The sequence below is a fragment of the Capricornis sumatraensis genome, chromosome 13 (genome assembly GCF_032405125.1).
Source record: "Capricornis sumatraensis isolate serow.1 chromosome 13, serow.2, whole genome shotgun sequence".
Taxonomy (NCBI): Eukaryota; Metazoa; Chordata; class Mammalia; order Artiodactyla; family Bovidae; genus Capricornis; species Capricornis sumatraensis.
This window is the reverse complement of record NC_091081.1, coordinates 51,228,889-51,241,551: the sequence shown is the minus strand read 5'-3', so window position 1 is coordinate 51,241,551 and position 12,663 is coordinate 51,228,889.

The window sequence follows — 12,663 nt, the reverse complement described above, 5'->3', positions numbered from 1 at the left end:
TGGAATTGTGGTTTCCAGGCTCTGGGAGAGGGGAAATTGGGAGTTATTAATTAATGGGCTTAAAGTTTCAGTTAAGCTGGGTGAATAAGCTCGAGAGATCTGCAGTAAAATTTTGTACCTATAAACAACAATATATTGTACATTTAAAAATTTGTGGAGGGTTGATTGTATATTAAGTGTTCTTACCACAACAAAATAAGATAATATTTTATGAAATGTGAAAATGATACCAAATTAAAGTTTCAGTGTCTGTAAATAAAGTTTGATTGGGGCCTAGTCACACACATGAGTTGCCTATGGCTGCAGAAAGAGAATTGAGTATTTGCAAAAGAGATTACATAGCATGCTCAGTGTTGTTTCTTGGCTCACAAAATCTAAAATACTTACTACCTGGCCTTTACAGAAAAGGTTCACCAATCATGATGCTGGATTGTGGGTTCTTCTCCCCTGCTTTCTCTGTAGTTTTCCTTTATTTGCTTTGTGTCTTATATACATTTGTTGAAATCATCTTTTTGTTGACTCTTCTTTTCTTTGTCATTGTAAGTTCATCTCATTTTTATTTCTTTGCTAATACTTTGCCAAGCTGAAAAATAACTATGCAGTGTGTGGGTGCATGCTAAGCCACTTTAGTGGTGTCTCTTTGTGACCCCAGGGACTGTAGCCCACCAGGTTCCTCTGTCCATGGGGATTTTCCAAGCAAGAGTAAAGGGGTGGGTTGCCATGCCCTCCTCCAGGGGATCTTTCAAACCCAGGGATCAAACCTGAGTCTCTTAGGTTTCTTGCATTGGCAGGTGCATTCTTTACCACTAGCGCCACCTGGGAAGTTTGATGTACTATGTCCTAAACTATTAGGACATTTAATATATATATAAAATAACTACTTTCAGTACAATAGGCAGGTATTCTTATTCAATCTACTTTGCAGATAATGACCCTGATGTCAGGGAGTTTAAGTATTAATAACTTTCCTAAGATCATCATACAGGGGACTTCCCTGGCAGTCCAGTAGTTAAGACTCTGGGCTGCCAATGCAGGGGGCCAGGGTTTGATCTCTAAAGTCAGGGAATTAGGTCCTGCATGCCACAACTAAGACCTGGCACAACCAAAAGAAAGAAAGAAAGAAAAAAAAAAGCATCATCATCCAGTTAAAAAGTGTTGAGGCAGGATTCAAACAAAACCTAGGCAGTCTGGTTCCAGACTCTTACCCATTCTGCCACTTGTGAGAAAGAGGAGTGAACTAGTGTGACTGGTCCACTGTTGTCTGTAAATGATCAATGTAGCTAGGATAAACAAAAGAGTCTGAAAAATTTTATTAGGAGAAAAGGAGGGAGAAGAAATAAGTCTGGAGTGGAGAAATTCCAAAGGTGGAATTCTGTGCTCACCAAATTAGTTTCTTCTGCCTCTGAGTTTTGCTTTTTTTCCCACTGAGCAATGTTTCAAGTTGTCAACAGATGAACCACAGTAGAGGGGAAGGCAGTGGCCTTCAGGACTCATGATCCCAATGGTCTAAATTTTAGTTCTAAGATGTGGTGGTAGCTCTATTTTTAAAAGCTAGAAGTGTTTCCAAAAGTCTTTCAGATAGAGATGGTCTGTGAAAACTAATTTCTCAGACAGCTAAGTGGGAAATGGGGTGTATCATATTTTTCTCCTGCAGATTCAGAAGTTTTGTAAGCAAGGCAAACGCTCTCAGAAGACTTTGCATTAAATAATTTTTGTTTATTTTCTAGTCCAGTTTAAAAGACCATACAATTTTAATTTTTATTTATTTTTGTGCCTGCATAATATCTGTCAACTCTGAAGAATTAGTAGTCTTTCGATCCCTGGGTTGGGAAGATCCCCTGGAGAAAGATATGGCAACCCACTCCAGTTTTCTTGCCTGGAGGATCCCATGGACAGAGGAGCCTCATGGGCTACAATCCACAGGGTCGCAAAGAGTTGGACACGACTGAAGTGACTTAGCATGCAGCATGCACAGACTCTACTCTGGAAAATGTTAATTCCCATTTTCCTCCTATATAGCATGGTTGCTTTACACTTTAACCTGAAGAAAAAAATTATTTATGTTCCCTGCAATGAATCTCATCTTTTTTCCTGAGCTATTATCCATGAACTAACGGAAAAACATATTGAATGTATCACATGGATAAACAATATATCATCAATTTGGTTTTGTCTCTGTGATGATATTTACTCAGTCTCTCAGACAGTCTTCTCTAGCTCCTGCTTCTTTTTCTGAGGAGGTACCCCCGTGTGTCGAGGCTTGTGCTGGTCCTGGGAGGTATGCTTGCAGTCATCTGCTGGTCTCAAGGTCAGTTTCTCTTGGCTGAATGGGTGCTGCTGGCCCTTTTATAGACCGTCTACAGCTTGTGTCACTCGACGTGCCCTCTTTGCTGGCATCTATCCATGTCCTGACTGACTTAACCCTTGTGTGTGCTCAGTCGCTCTGTTATGCCAGACTCTTTGCGACCCCATGGACAGCCCACCATGCTCCTCTGACCATGGGATTTTTCAGGCAAGAATACTGGAGTGGGTTGCCATTTCCTCCTTCAGGGGATCTTCCAAACCCAGGGATCAAACCTATGTCTCTTACGTCTCCTGTGTTGGTAGGCAGATTCTTTACTAGTGCCACCTGGGAAACCCCCTAGATTCCATATATATGCATTAATATACCATATTTGTTTTTCTCTTTCTGACTTACTTCATTCTGTATTACAGACTCCACTCTCACACCACCCCATTTTACCCTTCCAGCAGGTCACAGAGTACCTTCTTGAGCTCCCTATGTAATAGCCTTCATCAAAAAATCTACAAACAATAAATGTTAGAGAGGATGTGGAGAAAAGGGAAGCCTCTTGCACTGTTGGTGAAAATGTAAGTTGATACAGCCACTATGGAGAAGTGAACAGTATGGAGATTCCTTAAAATTTATTTTTCACTGGAGGATAATTGCTTTACAATGTAGTGTTTGTTTCTGCTATGCAACAACATGAATCAGCCACAGGTATACATATGTCCCCTCCCTCTTAAACCTCGCTCCCACCCCTCTAGGTTGTCACAGAGTGCCAGGTTGAGCTCCCTGTGTTATACAGCAGCTTCCTATTTGCTATCTGTTTTTCATATGGCAACGCATATGTTTCAATGCTCCTCTCCCAATTCATCCCCTCCTTGCCTTGCCTCTGCACCCCCCTCCACTGTGTCCACAAATCCATTCTCTACATCTGCATCTCTATTTATCATTGATTTTTATCTTCACTTGTGTAACACACTCACCCTTCCTCCCTGAAGTCTAAGGAAGGGAAATGGGGACACACAGATTTATAGCTCCCAGTCTCTACTCTCTTTTCTCCCCCTAAGCCAGAAGCAGCCAGATGCCTCTTTTATTTCTTCTCTACTATATCTTTCCTTCTTTATCCTGGTTGTTGGTAGGGGTAGGAAACAGCTCACCACATTAGTAAACCCCATATTCTATGTCCTTTGGTCTATTTTTTCCCTGAGACAACATGCTGGTGAGCAAGGTTTATTTTCTTGCTACCTATCCAATTTGTTTGTGCATGCTAAGTCACTTCAGTCATATCTAACTCTTTGTGACCCTATGGACTGTAGCTTGCCAGGCTCCTCTGTCCATGGGTTTCTCCAGGCAAGAATGCTGGAGCGAGTTGCCATGCCCTCCTCCAGGGGATCCTCCAGACTCAGTGATGGAACCTATGTCTCTTATGTCTCCTGGATTGGCAAGTGGGTCCTTTACTACTAGTGCCACCTGGGAAGCCCATCCAATTTGTACATAGGAAGTAAAAAAACTGTTTTTTCTTTTTAAAAAATTTTTATTATAGTTAATTTGCAATGTTATATTAATATTTTGTCTTTTCTTTATTTCCTATGTAACAAATTTAATCTTCCCATAGACAGATGCCCAATGTAACACATGGTACTCAGGAAGACAAAGAACAAAGCCCAGTTGTAACTCTGTTTCTCATGTTCTATAAGCTTTTACACTGATCCTTCAGTAGGTGGTCCAGTTTTTTTTCTTTTTTTTTTTAAAGTTTTTCTGTTGTGTACCATTTAAAAAATCTTTATTGAACTTATTACAATATTGTTTCTGTTTTATGTTTTGGTCTTTTGGCCCTGAGGCATGTGGGATCTTAGATTTCCAACAAGGGCTCGAACATCGCGCCCTGCCTTGCAAGGCAAAGTAGCAACCACTGGACCACCAGGGAAGTTCTAGCCCACAGTTTTCAAGCTTCTTTGATGCTGCTGTCTCTTGGATTTCTTCCTCTTGGCTGATCCACTATTTCTCAGGCTCATCACCTTTTGTCCTCTACGAAATGTCACTCCTAAAAGTTCGATCATGAGGTCACTCTTCCTCTTTTTCTTCACATTGGATGATTTTAACCGCACTCATCCTTTTAAACACACTAATTTCCCACATGTATATTCTAGCCAGAAGCTTGTGTACCAGCTGACGTTTTTGTCTCTTGCACTTGGCATGTCATTTAATGGCTGGAGTATCCAGCCAGTTCCTTAGTTCAGGTTCTCATCATTCCTCAGGTGGGCTATTCCAATAACTTTTCAAAGAATCTCTCTGCTTTCCCCCCTCATTTCACAACAATCCATCTCCATATTGCTCTTATTTGTTTATTTGGCTGCACTGGGTCTTAGTTGCAGCATGCAGGATCTAGATCCCTGACCAGGGATTGAACTTGGAACCCCTGCATTGGGAGCACGGAGTCTTAGCTGCTGGACCACCAGGGAAGTCCCTATATTGCTCTTAGAAGGCACCTTTAAACTCTTTTGAGGCCCCCACCCCCATTTTTCCTGCCTCACATCTGGCCACCTGCACACACTTGTTTTCCTCTGCTTAATATTCTGGCAGTTCTCAGAATGCCTCTTGTTCTCTCATGCTCTGCTGCTTTTACATCAGTAATTTCTTCTCCTGGGCTACCTCCTCTCCCTCATACAAGGAGTTAACTCCTACTGATGCTGTATGAGTTAGCTCCTGCTGCTTCCTCCAGGAAGCTAGCCCTTGAAATCCCAGCCCAGGTAGTGTGGTCTTTTATCTGCTCCTTCACACATACTTCAGCATCCCCACTCACTTTTCTATTTAATTCACATGTGTTTGAGGAACTACCACACATATTTTGATATTATCCCTCCCTTTTTTGTTCACTTCATTTGGGAGCAGAAACCATGTCTTTTTGATTTCTTTGTCCCTAGTACCTAGGTAGCACTGGATACTCAATAAGACTTATGTGCTTAGTTGCTCAGTCATGTCCAACTCTCTGTGACCCCATGGGCTGTAGCCCTCCAGGCTGCTCTGTCCATGGAATTCTCCAGGCAAGATACTGGAATGGGTTGCTACGCCCTTCTCCAGGGGATCTTCCCAACCCAGGTATCAAACCCAGGTCTCCCACATTGCAGGCGGATTTCTTTACTGGCTGAGCCACCAGGGAGGCCCCAGTAAAGCTTAGTACATGTTTTTTAAATGAATTCATGTGCGTGTCTGCTCAGTTGCTAAGCTGTATCCAACTCTTTGCAACCTCATGGACTGTAGCCCTCCAGGATCCTCTGTCCATGGGATTTTCCAGGCAAAAATACTGGCATCGGTTACTATTTCCTTCTCCAGAGGATCTTTCTGACCCAAGGATCAAACCTGTGTCTCCTGAACTGGCAGGCTGGTTCTTTACTGCTGAGCCAACCAGGAAAGTCCTTTTAAAATGAATGAAAGTGAAAGTTGCTCAGTCATGTCTAACTCTTTGCAATCCCATAGGCTATACAGTCTATGGAATTTTCCAGGACAGAATACTGGAGTGGGTAGCCAATCCCTTCTCCAGGAGATCTTAACAACCCAGGAATTGAACCCAGGCCTCCTGCATTGCAGGCAGATTCTTTACCGTCTGAGCCACCAGGGAAGCCCAAGAATACTGGATTGCATAGCCTATCCCTACTCCAACACATCTTTCTGACCCAGGAATCCAACCAGGGTTTCCTGCATTGCAGGTAGATTCTTTACCAACTGAGCAACCAGAGAATGAACGGTGGAGGTCAATAGAATATGCACAGATGAAAGGTTGTTGCACTCTGTATTTTCCTGGTGGTCCAGCAATTAAGACTCCATGCTCCCAGTGCAGGGTGTCTGGGTTTGACCTTTGGTCAGGAAACTAGATCCCCAGGCCGCAACTAAAGATCCTACAGGTGGCAACTAAGACCCAGCACAGGCAAATAAAAAAACAAACTTAATAAAAAGGTTATTGAGTTTGGTTAGCCAGGGGTCTCTACTGGTCTTGGAGAGAGGATGTTCAGTAAATATTTTGCTTTCACAGTTCGGGCCCTGAAATGCTTATAAGGAAAGCTACCTGCTTGAACATTAGCCTTAACTCTCTGCTATATATCAAAATAGAAAGAAAAGCTGTTAAGAGCTTCTTAAAGTGGATTGTGGAGCAATTAGAGTGATGGTAAGATATCTGCGATATGGATGAGCATGGCTTTTAGCCACAGAAAAATAGCCAGACACATATGCTTCAATAAAATCCAGAGCAAAAACCTTTGTAATCAGTTTGAAAATACCCAAGACTTGTTTTCCTTTCTAGAGAAAAGCGAAAAGCAAAAAACAATGTAGCAGTTGGATGCATCATCATTCAAACAATACTTAATCTTTCATTTTTTTGAGTCATGTTAAAATGTGCATTTAAAACCACCATTCTTTCCTTCATGACAGATATCCTGAGATTTATCCCTGGACACAGTGGGGTAGCAGGTGAAGTTCATGGCAATGGCCCTCATTCTGCTTGGTTTCTGTGTAAGCTCCCAGTCTCCTTCTTTTAACCTCTTCACTTACTTATCTTACAGACCTTTGGGGCCCCAGCTGCTCAGTGTGGATCACATAACAAGCTGTCAGCAACCAAATAAACAATTTCAGCCAGAAAGTGAAAACCCTGGGCAGATTATCCCATGGTGATGAGGAGGCAGGAGATAATAATAAATGACTTTCATTCCCAGTCACTCAGGAGAACAGGAGGCTGGTTAGGGCTGCCAGAGAACCTGTAAGTGTTTGGGGAAGCATGTCAGGAATGTACTTACACAGAACCCAGCAAGGGTATTTCAAAAGCTGTGCTCACAACTAGACTTGGACTCAAAATAGCAGTAGGTGACTTAAATTAATATTGGAGTATTTGGGGCAGTAGGTGGGTGTGAGGGGTCTATGGATTGGGATCCACTAGAGATACAGAACCAATAGGATACTCACGCACACACACATATATAAATGCAGAGAGGGATCTGTTTTAAGGGATTGGCCTACACAATTGTGGGGCTGGCCAACCTGAAATTTGTAAGGCAGGCTGGTAGGTTGGAGACTTAGGGAAAAGTTAATGCTTTAATTTTGCGTTTAAATTCCACAAGGCAGCAGGCTGGCAACTCAAGCAGGATTCTTATGTTGCCACCTCGAGGAAGAATACCTTCTTCAAGAAACCTCGGTTTTTGCTTTCAGTTGATTGCGTGAGGTTCACCTACACTATGGGAGGATAATCTGCTTTACTTACGGTCTACAGATTACAAATTGCATTTAAAACATACTCTCAAGAGGCAAGATCAAGATGGTAGAGACTCTGAGCTCTCTTCCTCCCATGGACACACAGAAACTACAGATACATCTAGAACAACTCTAAGAACAATCTGAAGACTAGCAGGACAGTTCTTTGACGACTAAGGATATAAAGGAAAAAGTCACCTATCAAGATAGGTAGGAGGGGCAGAGATGTGGTCTAGCCAGGACCCACAACCCCAGTGTGGTGACCTACAATTAGGAGGGAAAACAAAAACACAGAGGTCCTCCCTAAGGAGTAAGGAGCTTGAATCCCATGTTAGGCATTCCAGCACTGAGGAATTGCACTGGGAGGATGAGCCCCCATAATATCTGGCTTTGAACCCACCATGAGACTTCCACCCTGCCACACCCAGTGGGTGGCCTCAGCTGAGACTGGTGCCCCCTAAAGCAGCTACTGCCCCCACAACACCTGGAAAACAGTCTTGGCACTGACAAGTACTCCCCACCCCCAAAGTGAATCACACTCTGGAGGGTCAGCCCTGACTACTAGCATGCCCACAGCAGTTCCTGCTGGGCTTTGAAGACAGACAGTCTAGCTGTCAAACCCTCCCAACAATGTGCCCATAACAGCTCTGGCACCACCACCAAAGGATGGCACATGTAGACCACACAAGGGACACCCCTGGAGCACCTGGCTCAGGTCACCAGCAGGGATTGCTCTTCTGGGTCCCATAAGAAATTTTTAAAGTAAGGCCAGGAGACATAGCTTATTTGCCTATTACATGATACATACACAGAGAATTATTCAAAATAAAGAGACAGAGAACTATATTCCAAGTGAAAGGACAAGACAAAACCTCAGAAAAGGAACTAAAGGAGACAGAAAGAAGTAATCTACCTGATAAAGAGTTAAAAGTAATGGTCATAATGATGCTCCCTGAATGCAAGAGAAAAATAAACACAGGAAGAACTTCAACAAAGAGAAAATATAAAAAGAAACAAACAGAGCTGTAAACTACAATAACAGAAATGAAAAATACACTAGATGGAATTAAGAGCAGATTAGATGATGCAGAAGAGAGAATGCATCAGGGATATGTAAGACAAGGTAGTGAAAATTACCCATTCAGAACAGCAATCCCCACCCCCCAGAAAAAGTAGTTTAAGGGATTTTGGGGACAACATCAAGCATACTAAAATCTGTACCATAGGTACCCCAAAGAGAAAAAGAGAGCAAAAGGGATAGAAAGCTTATTTGAAGAAATAATAACTGAGAATTTCCCTAACTGGGTGAAGAAAATAGGAATCCAAGTCCAGGAAACACAGAGTCCCCAAAATGATAAACCCAAAGAGACCCATACCAAGATGCATTATAAATAAAATGTCAAAAGTTAAAAGAGAGAACTTTAAAGTCAAGAGAGAAAACAATTAGTTAGGTGCAAGAAAGCCACCATCACTGGCTTATTTTTCAGTAGAAACTCTAGAGGCCAGAGAAAGTGACATTATATAAAGTGCTGAAATAAAATACTTACAATCAAGAATACTCTACTTGGCAAGGTTATCATACAGAATTGAAGAAGAGATTAAGAATTTCCCAGACAAACAGAAGCTGAAAGAGTTTACAACTCCTAAACCAGCCATATAAGAGATGTTAAAGGGACTTCTTTAAGTGGAAAGGGCCATAACTAGAAATAAGTAAATATATAGAAATGAAAATTATCACAGATAAAGCAAACATATAGTAAAGGTAGGGATCAACCAGTTATAAAACTAGTATGAAGGTTAAAAGGCAAAAGTAATAAAATCAACTAAAACTACAATAATTAGCTAAAGAATACTAAAAAGTAAAATATAATGTCAAAAATGTAAAATGTGGAAGGGGAGTAAAAATGGACTATTTTAGAAAGAGTTCAAAATCAAGTGACCCTCAACTTAAAATAGACCTCTATTGTTATATTCATTCCCAGAGGAGGGTGTGGCAATCCACTCCAGTATTCTTGCTTGGAGAATCCCATGAACAGAGGAGGCTGGTGGGCCACAGTCCATAGGGTCGCAAAGTGTCGGACCCGACTGAAGCTACTTAGCACATTGTTATAGGTTGTTACACATGAATTTCATGGTAACCAGAAACTTAAAGCTTATAATAGATACACAAAATATGAGGAGACAGGAATCCAAGCATAATACTAAAGAAAGTCATCAGGTCCTGCAAGCATCCTTTCAGCAGAAGAAGCTACAGGGGCAGCAGACACCTCCAGCTCCTGTGTTTTTTCGTTTGCCAAACGTCAGCTACAGGGCATCCTTCTCTGGGGTCTGCAGTTGTGTGATACCTCTTCTGAGCACTGGAAAATGACCCTCTGGAAGCCTTCATTCAGAGCTCTGAGTGCCACTGGGAAGCGTGCAGAGCTCCCTGAAAGTCCTGGATTAGATGGGCAGTGCCCTCTCAGAGATCTGAGCATCGGTTATTCAAAAAGCCCCAAGAAGCTCTCAGAGGTCCAAGATCAGACAAGCAGTCCTTTCCTCAGAGGTTTGAGGGCCAGCCATTGTTTGCAGGACCTTCTCAGGGAGCCCAGGCACCAGACTTCAGTGTCCCCACAGGGGTCTGAGTATCAGCCATGTGGGGCCCACCACAGCCCAGAGATCCATGTACCCCTTCACTGGTCATGACTCCAGCTCCACAGCAGCACTTTTTCTGAGGTTCCAGGATCTGGTGACATCCATCTTTTCCTTTTTGTTCTCCAAGCCCTATGAGTGGCGGCTGCCTCCAAGGGTTAACTCTAAGTCCAATTTCTGTTCCATTAGCTTTCCAATGTCTTTCAAACTAATTGCCAGTATTAAACTTCCTGTAACCTGGACACTGAAATATGCACCTATTTAAAATTTCTCACAGCCTATATAGCTGGAATATTCTAGGATTATTTTCCTCAGAGTAGATTGATATTGTGGAGGTCCAGAAGGATAGAAAAGTTGAGATTTGTGGGTTTTTAAAAATGTTCTTTTTGAAGGCCAAGATAGAGACAATAATTTTGAGGTTTAAGAGCTTGCATTTTGGTTTCTCAAAAGCAGAGCTCTCAGGTCATCTTTTTTTTTTTTTTCACAAATGATAAGTATTTTTTTTCTCTCAGACTGCATAAATATTCTGAAAGGCGAGGAGGAGGGAAAAAAGTTTGGAAAGGTAAACAAGATACACAGATGTTTGTATGTTTTCAAACATATTGATGGTTTCTGAAAAGGGGCCTTGTTTCTTGTCCCTCCCCTCTCAGATTAGCAATACAGTCATCTGTAGATGTGAATATCTGAGAGCAGAGAGAAGTCTGTCTGCTCTCCTGGAAAGCACTACTTCCTGTCTCTACCCTGTTGTGGGGGCAGCGAGTAGACACAATCAGTGTGGACAGCAGATACAGAGTCTCAGGATGAGGAGTAGAGGGGCCCCAAGTCCAGTCCAGTTCCTGCTACTCCAGGCTGAGAAAGAGAGCCAGCCTACCCACAATCATTTAAGGCTGCGGTGAATGATGATTTTGGTGGAAGTAAAGTAGAAGATGTAACTCTCAAGAGTCTTCTTGAGATTATGGACATGTGTAGATGCCAGAGTAAAGGAGAAATGACCATGTCCAAGGGAAACAGGAAACTGGTTTGAAAAGTGAATCCAGTTGGCACAGATAATCCTGCTTGAATGGTGGTTGATGTTCCCAAGACAGTGAATTCAGCATGTGCAGAGGATCAAGCCTGGATGCAGAATCAAGGATGAACAAGTGCCTTATCTTCACGCCATGACACTAGGTAATCTCTGCCCCAAGAACTTAGAAGATACAAAATGGGGGAGAAAAATGGTGATGGAACAGTCCTACATTGACTTTTAAACTAAATTTTATTGAATTTTAACTGAAATGTCTAACTTCAGCAGAGTTGACTAAGATTGTGTTATCTCTCATCAGATGAAACTGAGGGGAGCTTGAAGGAAATTATATTGCTAAAGGAGAATATAGAAATATTGCTTTTGTACATCTGAACACATGGATGTTTATTCCACTGTATATGTTTAGAGTGTCTCTACTTTACAAGGAAGTGATGGTATGAGACATTTTTAGGTAGGAGCTGTTTTTTTTTTTTTTTCCTGCCTAAAATATGGCTTTATGTCTATGAGGGACAGAAATGATATTCTGTTACTCGCAATATGAAACAGAACAGAAGAATCATTATGAAGATTCAGAGTTTGTCCCTCAATTAAAAAGGAAAAGGAACCTAAAGCATCTAAAATAATCTAGGAGACTGAAGTCACAAAACCAATAGTAGATTTACTTTTAAAAGTCATAAGTGTTTAAGAATTTTTCTTATTCCAAAGGAAATGTTTAATTTTTAGTCTACCTGGGTAGCATAAAATATACTATGTTTTTGAGTTTCCAAATCATTTTGAAAGTTAGACAGTATGAAGTTAGATCCTAGAGAAAAAAACTCAAAGGAAATCAGTTGCAGTGTTGTGTGATGACAGGATTCCTAGTCAAAAGTGACAAATGTGGTCCAATCTAATAATCACTGGGTGAGATTTAGCCCTATGTCAAGTGTTGTGCTGAATATTTTGAAGAGAGGCTCTGCTTTGGAGCTGCCCACAGCTTGGCAAGTTTTTACTGATTTTGGAAGGGATCTATCAATATTAATGATTGGGGAGAAACCTATGCATTCATTGTGAACCAGTTTTGGATGAAAAAAAAGTTTTACTGACACATACTGTATGGGAGCCCTTCAACAATTTATCTTTAATTTTAAAGGAAAAATCAAGAATCTAAGTATAAATAAAGAAGATTTTTAATTGTAATGACTGAGAAATGGAAATAGTTGAGCTTGAGATAAAAACAGTTATCAAGAGGTATTAATGTTTTTGTGTCTAATAATTTGATTGATTCCTTCTAAACAACAGTATCTGTGGTACTGGTGTATTGTGTGTTCATGAAACATAATGTTTGAATCAATTCATATTCGATTGATACAATAAATGCACCTGAATACCCATTTACAAATAGCAATATTAGAAGACTCTTGAGAGTCCCTTGGACAACAAGAAGATCAAACCAGTCAATACTAAAGGAAATCCACCCTGAATATACATTGGAAGGACTGATGCTGAA